The 27861-nt window shown below is 46.6% G+C and overlaps 1 long non-coding RNA gene across 1 annotated transcript; it reads right to left on the bottom strand.

Moving 5' to 3' along the window:
* Positions 1–11847: 11847 nt before the first annotated feature.
* Positions 11848–27314, bottom strand: LOC310678909. The gene is made up of 3 exons (XR_014512024.1): positions 27270–27314; positions 13375–13430; positions 11848–12072 (listed from the first exon to the last, which is right to left on the bottom strand). It is a non-coding gene; the product is annotated as an uncharacterized lncRNA (long non-coding RNA).
* Between the last annotated feature and the right edge of the window lie 547 nt (positions 27315–27861).

The following is a 27861-nucleotide window of genomic DNA, read 5'->3' as shown; positions in this document are numbered from 1 at the left end:
GGGAGCAATGCCTTCTCAAAATTGCACCATGCCTACCTGCTTCAGCTTAGCAAAGTGCCTGCTTGCGGCCTGAAGTTGGGTGAGGAATAATTTAAAGCCATTTTATAAGCAAAGAGCCTCTAGAGGCTTGTGTGCTTGAAGAGCGTTTTCCACAAATCCCAGAAACTAGCTACTCTGGTCCTATGTATAGAGTTTATTTCCAGCTCTCATAACATTGCTCAAGGCCTCCAAACTTCCCCAACTTATGTGAGGTTCTCATGTGGTTGCAATTGGCTTTTACTAGAAGTGAAACTATTAAATTCCTGTACAGCCCTTTTGAGAGCTTAGGAAGGAAGTGTTATAAACCAATGGGTGGATGTTATAGCAAACAGGAGATGTGTGGTATGTCTGGCCAAAGTTGACTCACTAAGCAAGCCTTTCTAGAGTGGTTTAATCCTAAATTTTATAGGTGGTGGGAGAAAGGAGATGCTGAACTCCATAAGGAGAACGAGAACTCACAGGAGAAAGTTCTCCTGTAGGTATCTTTCGCAAATGCTATACGTTTTCAGAACCTGACCATAAGAAAACTGCCACCCACTGAGTGCTATGCTACTTTCCAGAAACATGGAAGGCTTCCATTGTTATCGAAAAATAATGTTTTCTTCTCTTTCCCACCCCACCCCCTAAAACTCATGAAACTGAAGGAGTGTTAAAAGGCAAAAAGCAGCACGGCAATTAAAGTTTGTTTTATGAATAATGTTTCTTATGTGTTACATTTGCGGCATCTCCCATCTATTTATTTCCAAGAGAATTTTTTCATCCAGCTTTCCTGTTTGTAAAAGCAGGCAGTTTGGTTCAAGTTCAGTGTTAGATTTTGCATTGAAGCTTGAGTTCATCACCTTGGGTATAGCATTTTGTCACCACCTTGGCAAAAAAACACGTCACTCCAGCCAATCAGATTAAACAGGAGAAATAGCAAATGAGGCTGAGGGCAGAGAAGGAGCAGTAATGACGGGACCAAAAGAATGCATATTTATGTTCGCAGCAAGTGTCAAACAGACAAACAAAAAACACAAGAAGTGCACTTTGATGCTCACAAACCTGGAACAAGACGAACAGTTGAGAGCCCTCATTGAGAGACTCAGATAAAGGTCATTTTCAGCACTGCTACAAAGGTTCCATTGACAGCTGGGATAGCTCAGTCGGTAGAGCATGAGACTGTTGATCTCAGGGTCATGGGTTTGAGCCCCACAATGGGCAAAAGATTTCTGCATTGCAGAGGGTTGGACTAGATGATCCTCGTGACCCCTTCCATCTCTATAGTTCTATGACTCTATGATATAAAAGGGCATTCTATAGACAAAGAATTGTATCCAATACTGCCATTCCACTTGCACAACAAACTTCCACTTTCACAATAACACTTCTCCTTTCTTGGCCCTCCAGCTCCCCACCCACCACCCTCAAAATGTGCTCCAGAGGGTTTAGGAACCGCATGTTCATTGTTAGATACAAACCAGCATTTGTGGATCTTGAGCCTGCTAAGGATCAGCTCTGCCACTGAGCGACAGCTCCCCCTGACTGCTTGTAGATGTTTATCTTTGCCAGCAGATGATATTCAGGGTTTCTTTGTACTTCGTTTGGTCTGCCTCTTCAGTCAGGAAATTTGAGAAGTAGATTCTGGAAGTGAAAGCTTAAGTGAAAGACTCAAAGAATCTCCTCAGACAGCATCAACAGCAGTTACCAGCGTCAATGGCAACCTTTTGTATCAGTGGCCTTCAGGGCTGTCTCTACTGTTAGGGTTAAAGGGGACCACTGACCATTAGGTCCAGTCGCGGACGACTCTGGGGTTGCGGCGCTCATCTCGCTTTATTGGCTGAGGGAGCCGGTGTACAGCTTCCGGGTCATGTGGCCAGCATGACTAAGCCGCTTCTGACGAACCTGAGCAGTGCACGGAAACGCTGTTTACCTTCCCGCTGGAGCGGTACCTATTTATCTACTTCGTGCTTTCGACTGCTAGGTTGGCAGGAGCAGGGACCAAGCAACAGGAGCTCACCCCGTTGCAGGGATTCGAACTGCTGACCTTCTGATTGGCAAGCCCTAGGCTCTGTGGTTTAACCCACAGCACCACCCACGTCCTTCAGCTCTACTGTTAGCCAGAGGGAAATAGCTGCCTCAGGCTACTGATCTGGAGAGTCAGCAAAGGGCAGCAAATAGTTGTTCAGTTAATTATTATTGAATTTTTACTTCCAGGGAAGAGGAAAAGCACTGTTGGGGATTTTCTACCTCAGGTGTGCCAAACCTTGGATATAATGAACTTTAACTGGGGTAGGTGTGGTGCCATTTTCTGTTCTGTATCAGGCAGGAAAAGGCCATGTTCCAGCCCTGATGGGATTATGCCCCCCCCCCCGAAAGGTAGGAATGAGGGAGAGAAATTTGATTCAGTTTGCATTTAAAGGTGAACTTTCCTAACTCACACTTTTCAAAATGTTCTGCAAGCCAAAACACTTTGAAATTCAGACAATTCCAAATGTTGCAATGCAGTTCTCCAGCCAAATAATGTGTGAAGAAAGAAAGAAAGAAAGAAAGCATATTCTAGATTAAATTGTGCATCAACTTGCATGCATTAGTGAAAATAACATACACAAATACATGGTGTTAAGGGAAATTGGTTTGAAAAAACATATTAAGCAAAATTGCATGGCAGAACGTGTATATTCAAACATATTTATTTTTTTAAAAAATCACAAACTGTTGTGGAAATGTGGAGTCATGGATGTAAGATTGGAAAAATAAGAAACTGGCAGAAACAAAAACTGACATATGCGCCCATTCTAATGCAGAACATGGACATTGGGGTGACAGTTTCTCTTTGCCTCTTCTTTGGCAGCTTAAGGTATGTGAGAAATCAAAGCCCAGCTCCCAAGTGAGACAGATCAATGCAGCAGTTCTGATTTACACTTGCATAGGCCCTGGCCCCAATAATTTTCACTCAGGGACAAAGGAATGAACCAGGAAACACCTCTGACCCGAAAAGTCCTGAGGAGAGGCAGAGAGGGAAGAGGCAGGCAGGCAAGAAAGAAAACTGACAAGGACAGCTTTACGATTCAAGTGAAATCGCTGCAGTCCCAGCACCTCCTTACGAATCTCTGGGTTTCACATAAGTGGCGGGAGAGAAGGAGGAAAGCGAGAAACAACAATTAACTGTCTTTATGAATTAATTGCCCATTTTATTTTGAGGCTAGGATGCTCAAGAATTCACGACTGTTTCGTTTGGAGCGTGGAGCTGGCACTTCTTCCAAATGTCCCCTCTTCGCCTCGCCTGCAAGCTGCGATAATTGTTACATTATGTGATGGAAGAGTCCTGGGCATGCAGTAAAAAAAGTGTGTGTATGTGTGTGTGTGTGTGTGTGTCCCTTTGCTTCTTTTCCTCCCTTAAGAGGCATATGAAATGCTGAGGGTAATACTACTACTACTAATAAAATGGTTCTTGGCTGGAAGAAGGGCTATTGTTCTCTTGTGCTGGAAATGAATTCCATCCATGGGGCCCGGATACATCACTCACCAACTCCTCTATAGCAAGGTGGCCTCCAGAGAGCCAGCTTCACAATATCCCCTTGGCCAGTCAGCACTGGCAAGGAAAGAGCAGTGGTGTGTGTGTGTGTGTGTGTGTGTGTGTTCAACAGTGCAGTCAGGTAACTTTGGACTTAATGGTCTTACTGGAAGCGGGGAGCTCTTTAGAGGGTAATGGGCATTGCCTGCATTTGTAGGAGGCTGGGCCTTTCCAGCTCTGCGACTCTACTTCAAAATGTGCGTGTACAGTGGGACCTCGGGTTACATATGCTTCAGGTTACAGACTCCGCTAACCCAGAAATAGTACCTCGGGTTAAGAACTTTGCTTCAGGATGAGAACAGAAATTGTGCTCCGGCGGCACGGCAGCAACAGGAGGCCCCATTAGCTAAAGTGGTGCTTCATGTTAAGAACAGTTTCAGGTTAAGAACGGACCTCCGGAACGAATTAAGTACTTAACCCAAGGTACCACTGTATAGGTCCTGCTGTTCATTCTGCTTTAAGACCTCCATCTTAAAGTCCTGCCCTGATGGCACCACTCTATGTGTGTGTCTTCTACATCAAGAAGGACATCTTTGAACTCACCGGCAGAGCATACATTCTGCCTCTGCACTAGCCCTGTGTTTGAGGTCAAATCTCAGGCACCTATGAGCTATTTTCCCAGAGCAGGCTGGTACTGTAATAATCAGCATTTACAATACAGCAAGATGACTAAAGCAAACCAGATCCATCCCCCCCTTTTTAAAGCCTTCTCTTATTTGTACCTTTAACAAATTCCCCAAAAGATATATTCTTGCTTGTTAATAACCATTAAAACACCTTCGTTTTTGCCTTTTACAGCCTTTGTACACAGCAGTTCCTGTAGCTAGCCAAAAAGCAGAGGGAGTCTACATACCATTCATTTCATTAATCAGCTATATAGCCTAATATAAGTTTATTCACGCCCTTCATTTCTGCAGGCTTTGGATACGCATGGAAATATATTTCTTCCTTATTAAACAGTATATTTAAAAAAAAAAAACCTGCCATGTGTGCCAAGCTCCATCTGGAGGGGAAGCCGAATTCAATTAAAAAACACACCTTAAACCTGGCATTTTCAAACTGTTATTTGTTAAATAAAAGCACCCGCAAAGTGTTGTGTACCCGAGATAAAGCTGTAGAAGTCTGCAAATTTTGCGTTAAACAGAGATCAAAGGTAAATAAGGTAAAAGCTTTCCTGTGCAATCTAAATGAAAGGTTCTGACATTTGGGAAAATGTAAATAGCAGGGCTCGCTTCTGTACTGAGATGGAAAATAGAGATTGAACAGAGACTGAAGATGGAGACAACAGAACAGGATGATCATATTATAACATACATCAGAACTTTTATCTCAGAAGTCAACAATTTCACACCTCAATATTCTATTAAAAACCTAATTCTTCCCCTCATTGCTTTTCTTTCTCCACCTCTCCATTCCCTCCTGTGGTCACTCGCTATGCTCATGGATTCCATTCCATACTCTATGGAGCTCAATGATTGGATTCAGGCATATTCTGGGGAGGCTATTTATTTAATATGGATTTCAGTTTTGGTCCTGGTGTAATTTTCCTGCAAATCCATAAACTCCAGGCCTTCAAACAACATAAGGACCAAGTGTGGTAAGTGGGTTGTTGACTAGTCCCTCTGAACTTTTGAGGCTGCACTCCTAAGCACACTTAAGAAATAGTAAGTCCCATTGAACTCAAAGGGACTTACGACTTCTGAGTAAACAAGTTTGGGGCTATTTCACAGTGAGATTTGCACCTCTAATGTTGTCTCATAGATGCAACTTTCACAACACCTGCTGTCACCTCCAAAAATGGTCATGTGTGTGCATCTGCTGAAACATAATGCTCAAGCTAATTTATGTTTTTAATTAGCAGTGTGGAACTCACAGGCCTAATTGGTCTTGGCTCAGATCCCAGGTTGGCCCACAAGGCCATTTCCCCCAAACCACAGCCACCTGCCCCCACACCTGATGTCACATGGAGCACAAAGAGCCATGGCTGTCTACGCACTTCCAGTTATGCATTGGCGAGGGAGGCAAGTGGAGAGCAAGCTTGCTGGGACTGGCTTTGCTACTGAGCTCACCATGGGGAGCTCAGTAGCACAGCTGACTTCTGTCCAAAAGCAGGCAAGGAGAAGCCCAGCAGATTCGAAGTAACTGCCTGTAAACTGATAGGCAGTAACTCCAAGCCCACTGGACCGGCTGCATGACCAAATTCCCCATGGGAATGTACAGTGGTACCTCGGGTTAAGTACTTAAGTCGTTCCGGAGGTCCGTACTTAATCTGAAACTGTTCTTAAACTGAAGCACCACTTTAGCTAATGGGGCCTCCTGCTGCTGCCTTGCCACCGGAGCACGATTTCTGTTCTCAACCTGAAGCAAAGTTCTTAACCTGAAGCACTATTTCTGGGTTAGCGGAGTATGTAACCTGAAGCATATGTAACCTGAAGCATATGTAACCTGAGGTACCACTGTATAGGTTTACTCCTGTAGCAGAACACTGCATTTGAGGTGCTGCTTCTGCTGCTGGGAACAGACGGCTGAGGCAGTGAACAGCTTCAGAGATACCAGGTACAATATGCAGCAAGCGATTAAAAAAAAAAAAAGCCTGCAAAGGATGCGTTGGGTAAATTAATGTTGCCTCCAGAGCCATGATTTGCCTGGTCCCAGAAGAGCTATAATGAGATGTGACTTCGGAAACAGAAAATACACAGCGAAGCAGGGAGAGGGGCTTGGGTTAATATATGCAAATTGACTGGCATGTAAATCACCACAAAGTTAAAAATAATCCATTGCATAAGGAGGAAGCCCATTTTAAAAAAGAGCTGTACATTCATTAGGCTTCCTCATTAGACCCCTTGAGGTCCACCCCTTTTTTTTTCTTTTAAGACTTGGCTTTTCAGAAACTTTGCAAACTTTCTCTTTCTTTCCCATACATTGTCTCTGCTGATATGGAAATTGTCTGGCAAGGCAGCCTCTTGCACTCTAGCCTGCCTTTCCGTTTTAAAACTTATCTTTCCTTTCCTTTCTTTCTCACGCAGGTGGAGATTATCTGCCTTTCCCCTACTGCCAGTCTTAAATTAGAATTCCCGCAAGATGGGAGAAGCCTCTTCAGAATCATGAAAAAATTCAAAGCTGAAATTCATTAATCTTTTAAAAAATACCATCCACGTTTACCTGCCATTACTTTTCTGTTTTCCACCACATGAAGGAAAAGAGCCTTAGTGAATGGCTAAAAAAGGCCAGCCTCTGACATCTCTCCCATGCTACCTCCATGCCAAGATATACCCATATATATTTTGAGTATCTCCTGCTACTCAAAAATCATGACATTGATTTTAAAATAAGATGAGAATAAGTGCTCAGCATCCATTAGGCAAAGTAAAAAGAAGTCAATTTTTGTGTTTTTTAAAGTGTCGTCGCTTACCTTAAAACCAATCTTCAGGGTAATGAGACCCAGAAGTTCTATATTATCTGTCCTAGCAGTGAACCGAGAGATGTTCAGCTACTCATTGAGTTCTCCACATTCCTCATACTTCTTTCTGAACTCTTGCACACAGGGGAGGCAAAGTGAGTTCAACTGTGTTTTCCATTTTATTTCGCTGCAAGGAAAACTTTGTGGTCTATTTTACTCTCGCGAGATGTTTCTCAAGGGATGGGTGCATCAGCTTATTTCCCGATGGTCAGTTTTGCATGTTTTCATTTCTAAGTCAGTTCTGACTTGTTTGTGCCTATATCTGCAATTTAAAAGAAACTGCACAAATACCCACATTTTTTAAAAAACTTCATTTTATTTTAAAAATCACATTTTGCATGCATTTAACCCTATAAAGCACATCCGTGTACACAACTTATCTGTAAAGTACACATTTTGGTACAATTGATCGGAGAACTGCATTGCAATTCAGTTGCAAACTGTATTACAAATTCAGAAAAGTGCAAAACCTGAAGGATAGCTGTGTTCTCTGACCCACATAGCCATCTGGGATGCATGAATTAGGTTGGTTGTCCTAAAGGTGCAGCCTGAGCATCCCAAAGGCAGCAAAATGTCCTGCGCTAGCCTTGTGGCTACCATTCCCTTCTGCTAGATGAAACTCTGAATAATTCAAAGGATGCGCTTCCCACATCAAAACAAACTGACCCCGACAAAGGTGCTTCCTCACCTATTTTGCACCTGACATTTTACAGGACAGGATCCCCAGCCATAATTTCAGAGTGGTGTTATTTGGAAACATACCACCATTTACCAGCCAGATGGTGACAGAGATGCTATGTTAGCACATTCCTGCCTCACCTGCTAATAAGCGAGGGATTTTATTGCTATACCAGTTAATTCCGTCTCTCTTGGGAAAGCCTTTCTTCTGTCCTGTGTGTGATAAGAGCTGTAAAATTCATATGGAGACTAAAGAAGTCTAATTACAGCAATTAGCATTACTAATTTTATTTCAACTATAACCCTAAATCAGTGCACAAATAGAATTTTTTTCTTGCAAACTTAACGGAGGAAAGAGGTGAAATTTAGGATTCAGCGTGAGCCATTTAAATTGGACTCACACACACAGGCAGACAAAGACTGATTTAAACAGAATAAGAGTGTTAAATCTTGTCTCCCCTTCCATTTACCCAGGCCTACCTATCTTGCAACATGCGAGATGAAAATAGGCAGACTTGTCTCACATTAACTTGCACCAGCACACACAATTACGAAATTATGGAAATGTTAACTCAAAAAAGGCATTTCCCTTGCCATCTACAAGACACACTATTTTACTACTTCTGCATCATCTAACAAAATAATTCTGCAGGATTCCAGAACATGGTATAGTCCAACTCCCCTGAAAGGTAGGATATAAAACCCAGCCTTTACAGCAGGGATAAGGAACCTGTGGCCCCCAAAGCTGCATGCAGCCCATAGCCTAACTGAATGCAGCCCCCTACCTGATTTCATGAAGAAACCTAGAGCAGCAGGAGGCAAGAGCCAACAGGGAAGCAATGGAATGATTAGGAGAAGACATTGGGAAGCAATCAGTTCAGACTTCTAGCAAGGAGGGAGGAAATAATGGAGAGTGTCAAGCTGGAAAGGGCAATAGAAGGATGGGGGAAATCCTTCTGCAAATGATTAGTTCAGATGACTGGGAGGGTGGTTGGACCCTTCCCTGGCAGCCCACTGTAGGGAGGTATGAGGGCAATGAAAGAGGGAGAAGGTGGTGGAAAAAGGAGAAAAGGTAGTGGCCCACCCAGTCCCCCCACTCTTCAACTTTTTATTGAATTTTTGTTACATACATAAACATATAGACACTGAAAAAAACAGGTACATAACAAAAGAAGGAAGGAAGGAATATAGCTGCAGAATGAAATAGCAAAAGCAAACCAGGATACCAAATTGCAACCATACTGCACTGTATCAGGTGGCATTTAAATGCCTCAACCATAACAAGGAATGAGATGCAAGAGGGATGTGGGAAGATCGCTCCCTGTTAATAAATCCAAAGAAGGGAAAACCAACCTGCATTGAAATGGTCAGATTGAGCCTCTCGCCTGGTCAGCCACCCAACAAAGCGATGTACCACTTTTGGCTCTTGCCCCAACTTCCACCAGCAAGCAGCCACCAACAGATTGTCCATGTGGGCTTGCAACCTTCAATGGGGGGAAAAAGTTCACTACCACTTCTTTACCAAATCAGTTTCCAAAGGAGTAGAAAGACTTTCTTTCTTTCTTTCTTTCTTTCTTTCTTTCTTTCTTTCTTTCTTTTCTTTTTCTCATGTACAGGTTGAGCAGATATTACCATACTGCAGACGCAAGCACGTCAGAAAGCAGTGTCCATCACAAAACGATAGTCTTTTCCCCAATTGCTGCTCTTGAGCCAAATTCCTGACTGCTGCTCTTGAGTTCTTATTGAGGGTGAACAGATGCTCCTGTCCTTTAATAGTCACACAGCAGGAGGCGTTTGGCAGGTGCAGCTGTTCACCCACTGCATAACATAACAATTAGAAGAACAGGAATCCTGTCACCCCATCTTGCACCAAGACCCCAGACCAAGCAAAGACCTCTTTCAGCCATATATTGCCTCACTTTCTAGATATTTGGGGATGCTAATTGCACATATGTCTTCGTATCTTCTATGGCCAGGTTATACCAAAATCTATGGAGTGAGCCTCCGGACTCACAATACAATAAGGTTTTTGATCCATTGTCCTTCTACACAATGTAATAAAATACAACGGTTTTTGATCCATGCTTGGAACCAGGCCTGCTTGTCAATATCAACTGATCAATAGCAATTACTTCAGCAACAGACTCAGCTGCCATCAGTGTTATAGCACCGATAGTAATTCACTCCTATCTGATCACTGTAGTTTTCACCAACGATACGAAGAATGAACTACTATGTAAGCAAGTGTAAAGAAGTTTTCAAGGTGTTTGTATTGTTTTATCACGTGTTGTTGGCTGCCCTGAGCTCCTTTGGGAGGAAGGGCAAGATGTAAGTGTAGAAAAGAAGGAAAGAGAAGCATGTCAGGGCAAATCATCGTAGTTTTGCATATACGCTACTGAGGTCTGAACTGGCAGTGACTGACCAGGAATAAAAGCTAGTGTGTACCAGCTGTGGGAAAAGATGAATGCCGTGCTAAGGATCCTTAGGAAGTGATTGTTGGAAAAATGGAAATAAAAATTGACAATATCATACCCTTACTCAAATTTATGGTGAGACTCACTTGGAATACTCTGTATAATTCTGGCCACTTCACCTCATTGGGGAAAGGTTCAAAACGGAACAACCCAAATCATCAAAGGGTATGGAGCAACTCTTGTATTAGGAATGGCTGCAACCTTTGAGGCTTGTTAGCAGTGGGGGACTGTGGGCCTCTTGTGCCCCGTTTTGTAGCATTGTTGTGGCTCCCTTCAGCGTGGCACCCAGTGCAGCCGCATCAGCCGCACCACCTTAAAACCACCTCTGTTGTTAGTCTAGACCAGCGGTTCTCAACCTGTGGGTCCCCAGATGTTGTTGGACTACAACTCCCATCATCCCTGAGCTCTGGCCTTGCTAGCTAGGGGTGATGGGAGTTGTAGTTCAACAACATCTGGGGACCCACAGGTTGAGAAAGGCTGCTGTAGACAGTGGGAAGCAAGTAAGGGGGCCCATGATAGAGATGTACATGATGATGTATGGTGTAGAGAAGATAGAATCACTGAATTGTAGAATGGCAGGGACCCTGGGAGTCAGCTAGTCCACCCCTCTGCAGTGCAGGAATATTTTGTAGATATGGGGTTTTTTCCCCTCCCTCTGTCATAACAGTAGAAATTAGAACCACCCAATGAAGCTGAATGTTGGAATACTAAAGACAGACAAAGGAAAGTACATCACACATATAAACAAAATAATGATGGCTACCATGTTAGATGACTTTATAAGAGACAGAGTCATGGCGATTAAGGCTATCAATGGCTACAAGCTATGGTAGCTATATTCTCCTTCCATTGTTGGCGGCAAGTATATCTCTGATGAATACTATTTGCCAGGAGTAACAAGTGGGGAGTGTGAAGCTGTGCACAGGTCCTGCATACAGATTCCCAAAGACACTGGATTAGACACTAGTGCAGGATCCTTCCTGCACTAGATGGGCCTTCGGCCTGATCCAACAAACCCAAACATGCCCCTCAGAAACAAATCAGCACGTGGTACATGATTGCAGATACAGAGCTTTCAGAATGTATGGCCTTTGACTGTAAGTAAAGGTTATGGGACTGGAGGTTTTATCAACTGCATAGTCAATGATAACATTGTGCTCCCTCCTGTTCCCATTCTCCACTTGTCACTCGAACTGTTTGCAGCTATTCCAAAACAAACAGAGAGAAAATTGGACCATCTCACCGGCATTGTCATTCAGAAGGTAAAGCTGCCTCCCTTTCATGAATCCAGCTCTCTGGCTCTTACAGGCATATGAGATGCCATGTGGGACATTGCAAGAGTTTGGCAGCTTAGCCAAGATGAGAGGGGAAATATATAATGCTAAGTGAAATATAGACTCCAGCACTCAGCATTAGGTTTAGTAATCTAGGGCACGGCAGGTGGCTATTTTCATAAACTGGAGCACCCCCACAGGACCACATAGCAGGCTCTGGAATCAGGAGCCTTCACAGCTCACAGCACAAAGCTGTGCCATGTGAAATTCTCATTTTACAAGGCTGCAGCAGCAGGAAAGGCTGTGAGGCAGCTGCTGGAGACAGCTCCAGTCACCTCTCTGCCTGCTGTTAACTCAATGGCTGGCTTCGTTATTAACTCTGGCATGCTTTCTTCCTCTTCGTTGTGCACAAGGGGCTATTAATTCATGCTAATACAAGGATTCCAAGGATACATGGAATCGATGCAACAGAGCCCCACTTTCCCAATTCAGCTTCCACACCCTCAGGCTCGAGTCTTATCACCAGGAAAAGAAGGTGTCTCTCGAGAGCTTACGGCATATCAGCAAAGGTTTAGATTTGTATCCATGCTGCAACTGTAAAAACAAAAACGAGTCAAGGCAACCAGCTGCTGAGCAGGCCCAAGATGACGCAGGAACCAACATTTCAATGCCAATTTGATTCTAAAGCTCCCCTAGTTGTTTCCTTTGGCTATTGGGGTGACTGCCATCTTAGATGACAACTCAGAATTTGAATTGGAGATCACTATCGCAGTGGCAAACAAGCATCCATCTCATTCCCATTGTTTTTGCTGTCCCTTCCAAATATTCACCACAACATGCTGTTGCTGATTTGTGTTTAATGAAGCTTTGTGGCTGTTTTGTTTATTGGTTTATTTAGAATATTTCTAGAATGTTCAACATGAAAAGATATCTAAGAGGTGTACAGCATGCAGTAAAAACATGGAACAAGGTATAAAGTCATTAAGCAAACAATATAAACAAAAACAGTAAAATACTGTGGCAGAGCTATTTATTTGTATACTGTCCTTCATCCAAAGATCAGAGGGTGGTTCACAACAGAAAAGTACAAAATGAGAACACAAAATGGGAACATGCTAGAAAGATACAAATTTTAAAGGTCTAATCTTAGAGGTCAGGAAAAATCTGGGCACAAAAATATGTATTTTCAGAAGGCCTCTCTAAACATATAACTGATATGAATTGGTGTATATATTTATATTAAGTTCTATATTGCATATTTTATGTTGTAAGCCAGCCTGCGCTCCTGCCTTGAAGGACTATGTAATAAAACCTTCCATTTCCTCAGTGAACCATATGACACTGATGTACATTTGATGCATGTGGATGCTGTAGCAGAGTGGCAGGCCAGGCCTAGCATTAGGCAGAGTGAGAGAGTTGCCTCAGGCAGCAGATGGTGGGAGATGGGGAGCGGCAGTGAGCTGCTGGAGGGCAGAGCTGATCAGTTGGTAGATCAAGAGACTCTTAATCTCAGGATACCCACGTTGGGTAAAAAAAGATTCCTGCAAGGAAGGGGGTTGGACTAGATGAACCCTGTAGTCCCTTCCAACTCCTTAATTCTATAATCCTGTGCCATGTAGCTTTGCACCAGTACACCCGTCTGTTTCTTTCAGTGGTGGTTGGCTTCTTAACATGACATGGAGCTGGAGGCAACCTCTTATTCTTCACTTCAGGCAGCAAAATATATTGAGACTACCCTATGTAGAGGGATCACAATTGCTGGTGTTTCCCTGTAGCATGTACCCTTACAGGAGGGGGGAAAATATCTATTTCCCTGCCTCAAAACATGTGAAGTGGCCCTTAGAAGCTGAGGGGAGAGATCTAGAACCTCTGGAAGAACAGGGGCTCTTGACTTACACTTTTTGTGATCCAAGCTACAGCAAAACGGTGCCTGTCATTTTGTTTTACACTCCCTTCCACATGCCTAGACAATGGAAACACAAAAACAAAGGAAACTCTCTGAAAATGAGCAGCATCCACCTTAGACAAATTAAACAGAAATAATGACTTTCCGTGGCATTGTATCACCCCTGGAATGCATTGCCCCAGGAATCCAACGAGACCTGAATTGGCCCAATAGGATTTTAAAGGCTTGGGTAAACTTTATGAGCATTAATAACATTTGCAGCTATGCAAGCTTATAAAACGTTACAGGGCTAATCAAACTTCATGCTTCAGTGTGTAAGTTGATCACCTAGAGAGGGATTTCCTCTTTGCACACCTGGCCAGAAACACTGTGGGGTTTTATTGTTGTAAAGGTTACTACAATTCATTTCTTTTCCTTCCTCTGAATCACCGGAGGGCGTGACTGGGCACTTTTAGTGCCCATGAGACTCCGGTCATTTCCCTCTTTAGGAGAAAGGGTCATGTCCACAGACAGGAAGCAGGTATAGGTGGAGAACGGCGTATATGGGTGCATCCTGAAGGCCATGAAGATTTTCTGTTGGAAGCCAAGCAAGCCGAGCATATTACAACAATGGGTTTAACCACCGGTTAAACTAATGGTCTACTTGTTCCCAGACTGAATTTAAAGTACTGTTTTTCACATTTCAAGTCATAAATGTTTTGAAACTTGGCTATCTGTAGGACTGCCTGCAGGGGTGCTGTGCACTGTTTCATCGCTTAAAGTGAAACAGGAAGCGCTGTTCTGCTCTACTGCTGTCACTGGTCTTGTCACCACCTACCTGCTCCTGCCACCAATGCCTGCTCTGCCATCGCCACACACCCTGTCCCATCCGCTACTGGTGGAGAAGTGGCACTGCCATTGGCATTGATTTGGGGCAAGATCTTGCACAAAATGGCTGAGATCTTGCCCGATATCAGCATCGATGGTGGCAGTGCTTCTCTGGTGCTGATGGAGGTGGTGGTGCAGGCAGGTCACCCACAGGTGTGCCACCTCTAGGGGTCTTCTGCTGCTTGAAGCAGCGGCCTCACCTGCCTCATCTCTGAATGACTCCACCTGTAAAATCTGTTCATGCATTAAGATCATTATCTTGTACCTGGAAGTAAGAAGACATAGCCATGAATGTAGCCCTAAAAGGTGGCACCCCTCAGTTGCTTGTTTGTTTAGGATGTTTGCCCCACATTGCCTGCACAATAGCTTTGCGAGTGTGATGGCCTGGGATTCCGATTCGGAGGATGAAACAGAGGAATCCCGGCCTGCACAGGAGTCCCCGCCTCCAGGGCCGGCTGAACTGGGGCCAGGCCTAGATGCTGAAGAGCCTGCACCTGTGGCAGTGCATCAGGAGCTGGCCCCAGGTGAAGCCCTTCTGGCCCCAGAGAGGCTTGACGACTCAGTGGCCACAGGTGAGCCTCCTCCAGGGCCCAGTAACCCTTCGGCCTCTCCTGATCTGCAGAGGTTTAGAGCAGAGAGGCGAAGGGAACTGGTTGCCCCCAGGAGGAGTGCTCGCCTTAAGGCCAGAGGAGGCGGGGCTCCTGGGGGCCGGGACCGCCCCTGGCCTTAGAAGAGGATAAAAGCCCAGTCAGCCCGGCCCCAGGTTGCGGGAGCAACGTCGTTGTTGGCTTCGGACCTTCCTGCGTTCTTGATCCCTGCTCGGCCTCCTGTTCCTGACTATCCGGTACTCCTGCTCCCTGCTCGGCCTCCTGTTCCCGACCATCCGGCGTTCCTGTTCCCTGCACAGCCTCCTGTTCCAGCGTTCCTGTTCACCGCCCGGCACTCTGCCTCGGACCTTGCCCCTCTTCGTGTGGACTTTGCTACACCCAAGGTACCTTACCCCCGGGACCAGCACAGTTTGCTCCCGCCACCTCCCGCACTCCCCCTTCGTCGGGGTGCGTTCGGGAAGAGCCAGAGGCCATGGCTGAACAGGCGGCTGCACTGGTGGCTTTGGCCCAGGAGAACCAGGCCTTGTCTCACACCGTGCAGCAGCTCAGTGACGCGGTTGAGGCACTTCAGCAACGCTTGGAAGCCCTACCGGCTTCTGGGGCCGACGCCCCGGCTCCGGGCAAGTACCCAGTGGCTTTGCCTGAGAAATTTGATGGAGCCCCGGCCAGCTTTCCCATGTTCCTGGCCCAGGCCAAACTGTATATTCAGGGGCGAGCCCGGAACTTTCCTGACGACCGTACCAAGGTGCACTTTTTGATTAGCTTGTTAAAGGACCAGGCGGCCAAGTGGGCGTTGCCGCTACTCAGGCAAGACTCCCCCTTGCTGGCAGACTATACGGGGTTTTGCAATCGTTTGGAGGCCGCGTTCGGCAACCCCCAGAAAGAGAGTCAAGCCAACCGGGCGATTCGGCATTTGAAACAGGGCAAGTCCACGGTGGCCACATATACCACGGAGTTCCGGCTGTTGGCACAGGACTTGACCTGGAATGACTCGGCACTGCGGGACCAGTATCTCGAAGGGCTTTCGGACGAGGTACTGGACCAGTTGGCCACAATGGAACGCCCCACCACGCTGGACACTCTCATTCAACGGAGTCTACAAATAGGCGACCGGTTGGAGGATCGTCGTCAGGCCCGGGGTCGCCGACACTTCCAGTTCACGGCACCAGCTTTTTCCGGCAGCCCCACGGTCACAACTGATTTAACGGAGGAGCCTATGCAGCTCGGGGCAGTGCGGCCACGCCTTTCCCCCGCAGAGAAGGCGCGGCGTCGGGATGGAAATCTCTGTCTTTACTGTGGCGGAAGTGGACACTTCGCTCGGTCCTGCCCTGAGAAACGCCAGCCGCAGGGAAACCGCCAACCCCAGTAGCTGATGGCCCTAGCTACCGGGGGTCCCAAACCGTACAGAATGGGCCCGCACCAATGGACTTGCAACATCTTATGGTTTCGGTACGTTTATACCCTCCAGGTGGGCCCTGGATCCTCACCCATGCTTTGGTAGATTCAGGGGCAACCCGCTCCTATATGGACGCTGCTTTTGCCGCCCATCATCAGGTGCCACTTCGGAACAAGCCAGTACCGGTCCAGGTGGAAGCGATTGACGGACGACTTCTGCGTTCAGGTGCCGTTACTCAGGAGACCCAGCCTCTGGTCCTGTGTCTCCAGCAGCACCGGGAGTTGCGAACTTTGGACATTGCCTCTATGCCCCGCTTCCCCCTGGTGCTCGGGATGGACTGGCTGGAGGCCCACAACGTTCAGATTGACTGGGTCAAACGGACCGTGCACTTCCCAGACCCATGTTCCCATGCTCAATCCGGAACGCTGGCGGCCGCGCCCTCAGAGGAGGCAGCACCCACGCTCCCAGCCGTGTACCAGGACTACCAGGACGTGTTCGAGGAACGGGGGGCAGACCAGCTGCCGCCGCATCGGCCTTTTGACTGCGGCATAGACCTCCAACCCGGAGCGCCTTTACCAGTGAGTCGCTTATATTCCCTAACAGAGCCAGAGCGCGAGGCTTTGCAGGACTTCTTGCGCAAGAACCTGGAGCGTGGGTTCATTAGGCCTTCCACCTCGCCCACCGCGGCGCCGGTGCTTTTTGTTAAGAAGAAATGTGGGGAACTCCGCCCTTGCCATGATTACCGAGCCCTGAACAAAATTACCGTCCCAGACCGGTACCCCTTGCCCCTTATCTCGGAGCTGCTGGAGCGGGTGCAAGGGGCACAGGTGTTCACCAAGCTGGACCTCCGGGGGGCCTACAACTTGATTCGGATCCGAGCCGGGGATGAGTGGAAGACAGCGTTTGGGACCCGGTACGGGCAGTTCGAATATTTGGTTATGCCTTTCGGTTTGTGCAACGCGCCTGCTGTGTTTCAACGCTACATCAACCACGTGTTTCAGGACCTGTTAGACAAGTACGTGGTGGTGTATTTGGATGACATACTGATTTACTCCCGTGACCCGGCTCGCCATGAGGGACATGTCCGGACCGTGCTGCAGCGCTTGCGTGAGCACCGTTTGTACGCAAAGCTCAGCAAGTGCGAGTTCCATCAGCGGACTGTGGACTTCCTTGGTCACCGGCTCTCTCCAGATGGGGTGCAAATGGACCCGGGGAAGGTGACAGCGGTTCAAGAATGGGCGGCACCCCGGAACCGCAAGGACCTACAGCGTTTCCTGGGGTTCGCCAATTACTACCGGACCTTCATCGCTGATTATGCTCATCGCACCACCCCGTTGACCCGGCTACTGCGCCCAAAGACGCCGTTTTCCTGGGACAAGGAGGCAGAGGAGGCGTTTCAGGGGTTGAAGGCCTGTTTCCAGAGGGCACCAATCTTACAACATCCACCCCTCTCGACCTTCGCGGAAGTTGGACGCCCGCTTCACCGGCCCGTTCCCTATCGTAGACCAAGTCTCGCCTGTGGCATTTCGTCTCCGGTTACCCGCAACCCTGAAGGTGCACCCGGTCTTCCACAGGTCCCTTTTGAGTCCGGTGGCCCCACCCGACGAGTTCCACCCGAACCGTCCCCGACCGCAGCCAGTGTTGGTTCGGGGAGAGCCTGAGTACGAGGTGGAACGCATCCTGGACTCCCGATACCGCAGGGGGAAGCTGCAGTATCTCATTGACTGGAAGGGGTACGGACCGGAGGACCGTTCCTGGGAACCAGCGGCCAACGTCCACGCACCTGCCTGCCTCCGAGAGTTCCATGCGACGTACCCCGGCAAGCCGGGTCCGGACCCTCGGTTGAGGGGGGGGCCTGGGAGGGGGGATGGTGTGATGGCCTGGGATTCCGATTCGGAGGATGAAACAGAGGAATCCCGGCCTGCACAGGAGTCCCCGCCTCCAGGGCCGGCTGAACTGGGGCCAGGCCTAGATGCTGAAGAGCCTGCACCTGTGGCAGTGCATCAGGAGCTGGCCCCAGGTGAAGCCCTTCTGGCCCCAGAGAGGCTTGACGACTCAGTGGCCACAGGTGAGCCTCCTCCAGGGCCCAGTAACCCTTCGGCCTCTCCTGATCTGCAGAGGTTTAGAGCAGAGAGGCGAAGGGAACTGGTTGCCCCCAGGAGGAGTGCTCGCCTTAAGGCCAGAGGAGGCGGGGCTCCTGGGGGCCGGGACCGCCCCTGGCCTTAGAAGAGGATAAAAGCCCAGTCAGCCCGGCCCCAGGTTGCGGGAGCAACGTCGTTGTTGGCTTCGGACCTTCCTGCGTTCTTGATCCCTGCTCGGCCTCCTGTTCCTGACTATCCGGTACTCCTGCTCCCTGCTCGGCCTCCTGTTCCCGACCATCCGGCGTTCCTGTTCCCTGCACAGCCTCCTGTTCCAGCGTTCCTGTTCACCGCCCGGCACTCTGCCTCGGACCTTGCCCCTCTTCGTGTGGACTTTGCTACACCCAAGGTACCTTACCCCCGGGACCAGCACAGCGAGGTAGGTTTCCTCATTCCTAGTATTGAGATTTGATTCTGGGAGTAGTCACTTGTTCAAGAGCACCAGTGAGCTTAGTATGACCTTGCAGATAAAGGTATCCACACAATTTTTGCCTACCTGTCTCCCTGCAGGTCAGGGATGAGGGACATTTGGCTCTCCAGATGTTGTTGGATTCCTACTCACACCAGCCCCTGCCAACATGTCCAATGGAGAAGGGTTGTAGCTCAGGTCAAAGAACCATAGATTAGTGGTAGCCTATCTGCTTTGCATACAGAAGACTTCAGATTCAGTCTCAAAGCAGTGCTTGGAACGACCACTGCCTGAAACCCTGGAGAGTGATTGTCAGTCAGCACATGCAGTACTGAGCTAGATAGAGCACTGGTATGACTCTGTATCATAGGAAGGGATGCAGGTGGCGCTGTGGGTAAAACCTCAGCGCCTAGGACTTGCCGATCGCATGGTCGGTGGTTCGAATCCCCGCAGTGGGGTGCGCTCCCGTCGTTCGGTCCCAGCGCCTACCAACCTAGCAGTTCAAGAGCACCCCCGGGTGCAAGTAAATAAATAGGGACCGCTTACCAGCGGGAAGGTAAATGGTGTTTCCGTGTGCTGCGCTGGCTCGCCAGATGCAGCTTGTCACGCTGGCCACGTGACCCGGAAGTGTCTGCGGACAGCGCTGGCTCCCGGCCTCTAGAGTGAGATGAGCGCACAACCCTAGAGTCTGTCAAGACTGGCCCGTACGGGCAGGGGTACCTTTACCTTTTTTATGACTCTGTATCAGGAAGTATCCTATGTTTTTATATAAGAGCAGTTGTAGGCCAACAACCTCTGGAGGGCCACAGGTAACCCCCATCCCTGCTGCGGTTTATCAATCACTCTGGCAAACTATATTCCCAGAAAGTGTTAGTATCCCAGGCAAGTAACTGAACAGCAAAATGCAAGGCTGACCTAGCAGGGATTTGATCCCAGATCTTGAGGTACTATGAATCTAGCACCTGATTGATTGGACCACATTGGTTCAGTCCGCTCTCCATACAAAAAGGATCCATTCTTCAGCTGCTCAGGAGATTCAGGGAAACTTTGCAAAGTGTGCTCATAACCAAATGAAACAGATTTGGAAGGAAAGATGTGGAGTTGGGGACAGCACTAGAATGACCCGATTTTCCTCCAAAAGAATTACACGCTAGAAAACAGAACCATTCCTTCTTGGAAAATATTCCATAATTATGCATCATAAAAATAATTAGGTTATGGTGAATTAGTACAAATGTTTACAACAAAATTGCCATGCAAAACATTATGGGTAATAATATGCTAATTGCTGCAGAAGCAAAAGCTGATTATGTTAACAGCAATATCAAAAATTGCCAACTCGGCGCTTCTAACCAAGGCTCAGTACTTTCTACAGCATCTGGGAGGCAAACAAAGCAGGCAGCCAACAGACTGACCCAGGTGGCACCCTGGCAAAGCATCTCGGTGCCTTGAAAATGCATGCAGACTACCAGCATCACTAGGAGGCTTCTGACATCTGCCCAAAGACTTTAAAAGACACAGAAAACACTGTAGGGTGCAGTGCCTTCACATACTTCCAGCCACGTATAACACTATATTTCTGGGTGGTAGAAATTTTATTTTTAAAGCTTTGCTGCTTGTGGAGGAGGGAGTATTGTGGCTATGTCTGTGGCTGCACACGTTACAATCCCTTGGCTAAAAAATGCCAAGTAGCTGAAAGGCTAAGGCAGGGGTGAAACACCTGTGGTCCCCTCTAGGTGTTGATAGCCTGCAGCAGTATCCCTTACATCGGCCATGCTGGCTGGGACTAACGGACGTTGGAGCCCAAATATAATAGTGAAGGCCACAGGCTCTCTACCACTAGCCTAGGAAAAGCTACCTGCAATGAAAGGTTAGACATTTCTCTCTCTCTGGAAGAAGCAAATGAGCTGAACTATGCCATCTCCATCTTCACCAGCTGGGACTGGGCCCCAGGTGAGGCAATATGTTGCCATCACTATCTATTTTATCAGCTGGACTGGGACCCTCGCTCTTATGTTAAAGAACAAGACTTGCATTTTTGAAAAGCGTAGGAAAGGAGAGTTCTTATATTGCTGGTGTTTTTCACAGGTGCATTTAAAAATTATTCTGTTTATATACATTTAGTTGAGTATTTGCAGCCTCAGATTTGAGAGAGGGAACCGAACGGGCATATAACAATGTATTGTGACTGACAGCCCTATTTTCGGATAAGGGGAAGAATAGCTTGAGACTGGGCAGAATTTATTATGTATAAAGCTTGTCCTCACTACTTTCTTCAAACCATCCCAAATTGAAGGCTTGGACTTTACGTCTTTTAGAGATAAAGCTGGACACTGATTTTGAATTGATCTTAGAAGGAATTGATTTTAGAATGCATTTCAATTAATTGATTGTGATTTTTTGTAAACTGTGTTACTTTTATTGTTGTTAGCCGCTCTGAGCCCGGCTTCGGCTGGGGAGGGTGGGATATAAATAAACATTTTATTTTTATTTATGAAATTTTTATATGCTAGCCCATGGGGTAAAGAAGAGTATAATATAGTCATTGTATTACCCACTTTGAATATGGCCTCATAAAAATACAGGAGAAAAATATATTGTGTGCATAAAGAAATACAGTGGTGCCTCGCAAGATGAAAAGAATCCGTTCCGTGAGTCTCTTCGTCTAGCGGTTTTTTCGTCTTGCGAAGCAAGCCCATTAGCGGATTAGCGGATTAGCGCTATTAGCGGTTTAGCGGCTATTAAAGGCTTAAGGGATTAGCGGATTAGCTGCTAAAAGGCTTTTAGCAGCTTAGTGCCTTAGAAAAAGGGGGTGGGGAGCGGAAAAAAACCCCCAGGAATCGCAATACATTTTCGTCTTGCGAAGCAAGCCCATAGAGAAATTCGTCCTGCGAAGCACCTCCAAAACGGAAAACCCTTTCGTCTAGCGGGTTTTCCATCTTGTGAGGCATTCGTCTTGTGGGGCACCACTGTAAGCACTCCCATTTATCTACCAGTGCTGCTCCACCCCAGTCCTGCCCAGGTAAGCAGTAGCAACACCAGTTTTGGGAGGGGGCTTCATCGATCCATCCCACCATACATCTTCATGGTTGTGAAGAAGTGGACATTTCTACAGGTGAAACTTGCATGAGCCCTAGCCAGGAATGCGGGGAGGGAGGGAAAGAGAGATGTGGAGCAGCAACAGCTTTCTGTATCTCACAACATCTAATTCTACTATTAAAATGCCCACAATTTAAGTGATTTAATGAAAAAGCTTAAAATATTAGTCTCACCATTAATAGTCTTTGCTGTGGCATACATATAAGGATTTAGCAAAGGAAAAGGAAAATATAATTCAGATTTTAGAATTTTCCCCAGGAGGCAAGAGAGTAAATCAATTATGATCTCATTATGTGCCATTTTCTGTTTGAGGCGAAGAGGGGATGGAGTATTGCTAGAATAGAGATGGCACAAAAAATTAACCAGGTATGAACTGATTATGCAAGCTGAAATTATTACATTCAGTGGCTGGAATGGATGACTTTGCTTCACACATACCTTTATCATATCACACACAGATCAGGGCTAAGTCCCTTTGCCCTCTCCTCCCACATCCCCCATTCTTTTAGGTGATTTATCAGAGGTCCTGTGTTGTGAAATGCATACTAATAGACAATAGCTATGGCTGCATTTGCAAGTCATGCTGACGCAAATCATGTCTACATGTAATAAAAATGTAAGAGTGTCATCACACTGCAGTTTGTTTGGCCACATACAGGTGGACTACACCATGCTAGGGGGTGGTGAATGAGTGGCCCAGGCAAGCATCAGAGGCTCCTCTACTTGCCAGCCCTGGGAACCCTGCCCCCAGGATCCAGATCCCCATGTTGGCTGATACTGCTAGCCACCCTCCTCCTCCTCTGGCCAGCTTGGAGATCCACTCCTCCAACCATCACCAATCAGGATATGTCAGCCCAATAGGAGGAGCAGTACAGGAAGGAAGAAGGCAGCCAGAAGCTATAGACAGCTACCCTGCTAATCTGTTGCCACTGCCACCATTTGGGATGGAAAGTATGTAGGCCTGGATAAGGTGGTGGCAGTCCCAGATTAGCTGGCCATCATTTCTGGCCTACTTCTTGTGGTGTTCCTCCTGCTAGGTCAACTCTTTGGCTGCAGCACTGGTATGAGGTGGAAAGGGGAAGGTCTAATGAATTAGTTGGGGGAGTGGGTAGTAAGTGTGATCTAGGGGGTGAGGTGGTTGGCAAGGTGCTGGGGTTGCTGAGGGCAAGATGTGGCTTGGTGTGTTTTCTGAACCCAGGATCATGACTGGTTAAAATTGGTGGTTACATGGTTCACTGTTTTGAAGCCCGTCAGCAATTTGGCTGGGAATGGTTAGGTAGAATCTCTTGTCCTGTTACCAATTCTTCTCATCTTAAGATTAGATGTTAATAAGCATGGAAGTATCTGTGTATGGGAACAATGATTTCAGAAACCGGAAACCCCTGCACCCAATGCATAGAAACTAGTTCAGCACAGATGTGGAGGTAGGATTTAGAAATACACATTCTTATTAAACAATCCAAAGACAATGCCCTGGAGGGATGTTTGTTGTGTTCCCTCATGTGTTTTGAATGCCTCCAGCATTCACCATCATCAGCATTTCAGATGCTCCAGGTTGAGATCCATAAATTAGGCCCCAGGCCTTCCTCACCCATAATGCAATTAAAGCACACAAGAAATTGGTAAGGAGCAGCATTTTAATAAGGAAACATCGTAGACAGTTTCTGCACACCACTTTTGAATTCCCTGAACTGATCAATGCCATGATTTTTAACTAATAGTTTCCAGACAAGCAAATGTCTCTCCTCCCTCTGCCTCCCACTTGACACCAAGGATTTCTGCTTACACAGGCAGCAAACAGCACAGCCTTTTGCCCTTGTATAATGCTCTCATTCTTGCTGCCCAGGGTGGGATGGCCACATCACCAAAAATAGGAAATGCATAATCAAAAAAGAGGACAAAAGAGGTCATGGACTGAGTAAAATCTGCATATTCTAGTTTGTATGCATACTTGCAAACTGGTAAATAATGACTACAGTTTTAATAGAACTGCAATACATCTCACCATTGTGGAGAAGATTACAACCTGCTGAGCTGTGTGCCTGCTCGGTCCACTGCCCAGGTGCTAATGGCCTGTGGGCAACTTATAGTTCTTAAATGTTAAACCAGACATGGACTGGACCGCCCTTCAAATCGAGGACTCCTTCAAACAGCGGTCTCTCCTCTGACCAGCTCTTCAAGTAGGACACAGGGCCACTCTCCTCAGAGGTTCTGCTGCAGTCCTGGCTGCCCTTCTTTTTAATGAGGGCATAGGCTGAAGTGTTTGGGGCATTTTCATTCAGCCAAATGAGTACTAGGTGGAAGGATGCCACATAGGGTTTTATAAAATGACAAATGGTGTGTAGAAAGTGAATATAACGTTTCCTTCCCCTCTTCTCCTTTTCATAACATTAACAGGCAATAAGTTTAGGACAGACAAATAACGTACTTATTCATACATGTAATTAATGTATGGAATTAATTCACTGCTATGAGCCTGGTGATGGTTACCAGCTTTAAAAGGGAATTAGAGAAATCCACAAAGGATCTATCTATCAAAGGTTATTAGCCATGATCACTAAGAAGAACCTGCCAGTGCAGAGATAAAATACCACTGGGTACCAGTTACAGAGGAAGGCTGTTGCCTTCATTTCCTTTTTGTAGGGATACTTGAAGCATTTGATTGGCCACAATAGTAAACAGGATGACAGCCTGGATCAGTGGTCTGGTCCTCCAGATGTTTTTGACTACAACTCGCAGGATCAAGGAAGGGCTGTGGCCCAGTAGCATGACTGGTATGCTAAAATTCTCAGGTTCAGTCCCCAGTATTTTCAGCTAGGGCTTGGAGAGACCCCTGCCTGAAACTCTGGAGAACTGCTGCCAGTCAGTGTAGACAATACTAAATGAGATGGACCATGCCTCATTATAAAGCAGCTTCCTCGGTTCACATATTCTCTGCCCATCGGCCGTGTTGACTGAAGCTGAGCAGTGCTAGGTCTAACAACATCTTGAGGGCCGCAGGTTCCTCATCCCTGATCTCGATGAACCTTTGGTTTAGTTTAGGAGGCACCTTCTTAAGTACTTACGACTTTTTGTAAAATAAAAAAGAGGTGCTGTATACAGTATATTAAAAACATATTATGTAGAAAGATGTTTCAAGATTTGCAGCCACAGAAATGTTAGTGGCCCTGTGGAGCAGGAAGTGTTTGACTTCCCCCTATGGTAGCAAAATGTCTAAGGCTACTCCTTGCTGGCTCATCAGGGAGGCTTTTCGGGGGTCAGAATGCTAAAAGTCTACAGCTCTTAATTCTTCTGAGGATGTAAAGAAGGAAAGCACAAATTAGGCTATGCCTGAGCTGTGTCAGCATTTTCTGATACCATTCCCCACGTAGCTTATAGCTACTATTGGCCTGGCTAACAAATGAAAAACTGACAAATTACCACGTCTGGATGGCTTCCACTTGAGAGTGCTTAAAGAACTCAAATGGGAAATGGCTGGTCTTCTAACAAAAATATGTAGCAAGCCTAAGTGCAGCCTCTGTACCTAAGGACTGGAAAGTGGCCTTATGTAACATCAAGTTTTTAAAAAGGGATCAGGGAGATCCTGTAAATTACAGTCCCTTTAGCTTAAGGACTGTACCAGAAGAGCTGTTGGAAAGCATTGTTAAAGAAAGAAATACAAAGCATATGGAAGAACAAGTCTTGCTGGAGCAAAGCCAACATGGCTTCTACAATGGTAAGTTCTGCCTCACTCTCACTAACCTTTTGGAGTTAGACAATCCAGTTGACGGTTCGGGTCAACGAATGAATCTGGAGACTACACAAGCCTATTTGGTAGAATAGAAATGTTTACGTCTATATGATGTAGTGATATGTTCTATGTATGGCTTTTGCAGGCCATTGATATCTTACAGCACAAGGAATCTTTCCTGCCCACAAATCTAGAATCATGTTGATCCATGATAATTAGGAATTATGCTCTCTGGGACAATTTTCACCAACCAGACTGGCTGAGTGGAGTTGTAGTCCAAAACATATGGAGGACACCAAGTTGGCAAAGGCTGATCTTGGGTCCCTTCCAGATGTCAGTTTCCCCCAGCACAATGGATCCAGAGTGTTGACCAACCACAAACTACTCATTAAAGCAGAGGATGAAAAGAAATGCATTTTTCTATCATTGTGGCCTAGCAGAATTGCCACAATGAATTGTTAGAAGAGGACTCACTGGTCTCACACTTTAAATGGCAAAAGCAGCTTGAAACCAATAACAACAGAAAGTACCTAATTAAAGTGACACTTTTCGGTTTCAAGGACTGTCTTCCTTCTATTGTTGATCCTAGCAACAACTTTGAGAAGTACCCCAGAAATCTGAATATTGACAACCTACAAAGAAGGAAAACTGTAGCTGTGGGATTCTTGCCTGCCTGCCAGAGCACAGCAAGGATCAGTGAGAGGATTGAGCTGGCTTACAGGAAAAGAGAGACTTGATTTGCATTGGGTAAATGAGACAGCAGCCAACTCCGGGAGGGAGAACTGGAAGTAGCAGCTGGCTTCAGTGCCTCCAGCCACAGGGAAGGAAGCTCATGGAAGGTAAGATAAGAAGGATGTTGGCAACGAGGAGAAAGCTTCTCCTGGGTGCTTCTGATCCTGTTTTAATCGAACAGGCACACAAATTACCCCTAACCCTTAACCTCACTGCAAGGGTGGTACTACTTTTCTTTTTAACTAAAGGATGGGATTTTTTTAAAACAACAACAACAACAACCAACAACAACGTCATCCCTTGGGGTCAAGACTGCTGTTAAATGGGGAGAATATGTAGCAGTTGTTTAAAGGCCACCAGTCATATTTTCCTAATGCTCTTGGAAATGTTTCTTCAGTAACTCGAAAAACATTACAGTGGTACCTCAGGTTACATATGCTTCAGGTTACATACGCTTCAGGTTACAGACTCCGCTAACCCAGAAATAGTGCTTCAGGTTAAGAACTTTGCTTCAGGATGAGAACAGAAATTGTGGCGCGGCGGCGCGGCGGCAGCAGGAGACCCCATTAGCTAAAGTGGTGCTTCAGGTTAAGAACAGTTTCAGGTTAAGAACGGACCTCCGGAACGAATTAAGTACTTAACCCGAGGTACCAATGTATTAAGAAATCATGCCTGTCCTGCATCTACAGTGCCCTCAGAACCACCCAGGAACCCTCACATTCCTCTTATACCACTTCTTCTCACTCCACTATCCTGTCCAGGTGTAGCTCACTCCTGACCTCCTGATACGGCCTCCCTGCCAAGCCATTTTTCATGTCATGTCGCTGGCCTTGCTCCACCCCCTTGAATGGTTTTGCCTGGCTGGAATGTGTCCTTTAGCTCTAATAATACATATCCATTGCTTACCTGGATGGAGGACAGAGGGATTGGTGGGTTGGTGTAGCGATTCTCCTATGGTGCAAAGGTAGAATTTATATTCATTGCTTTTTTTGCTTCTGTCTCTGCCCACTACTGCCATGTGACCCCTAAAGGTTGCAGGGACAGAAATGTTGCCCTCAGGCTGACAATGTTTTCTGATCCCTGATCTGCAACCACACCTACCCATTCTCACCTCTCCCTCTGGCTCCCCTATTCCCCAGCTACTTTTATCTTCACCCTGGAGTAGCTGAGTCCCCAAGCGGGCAGGATTCACAACCCTATTCCCCGCTTTTAATCTTTCAGTGAAATCATGGTTTACAGTTTGGGGAAAGCTGAGCCTTTACTGAAAAGTGTGACATTCTTCCAGTGAGAGCATGTTAAAAATCTCTCTCTGTGTGCTCTTACTGGTGCCCCCCACACCTATGGGAGGCCCACTTATTGAGCTGGTAAAACACACACACAACCCACTCCACTAGGGCCTGGCATCTCACAGTTGCTAAGGAAACTCCATATGTTTCTCATACTCACCTTCCACTCCTAATGGGGCTCATACGTACATAAATATGTATGAGTTTGCAGC

The sequence above is a fragment of the Podarcis tiliguerta genome, assembly GCF_965153285.1.
Source record: "Podarcis tiliguerta genome assembly, chromosome: 5".
NCBI classification, from domain to species: Eukaryota; Metazoa; Chordata; class Lepidosauria; order Squamata; family Lacertidae; genus Podarcis; species Podarcis tiliguerta.
Note: the sequence above shows the minus strand (reverse complement) of the source record. Positions and strands in the feature narration are given on the sequence as shown.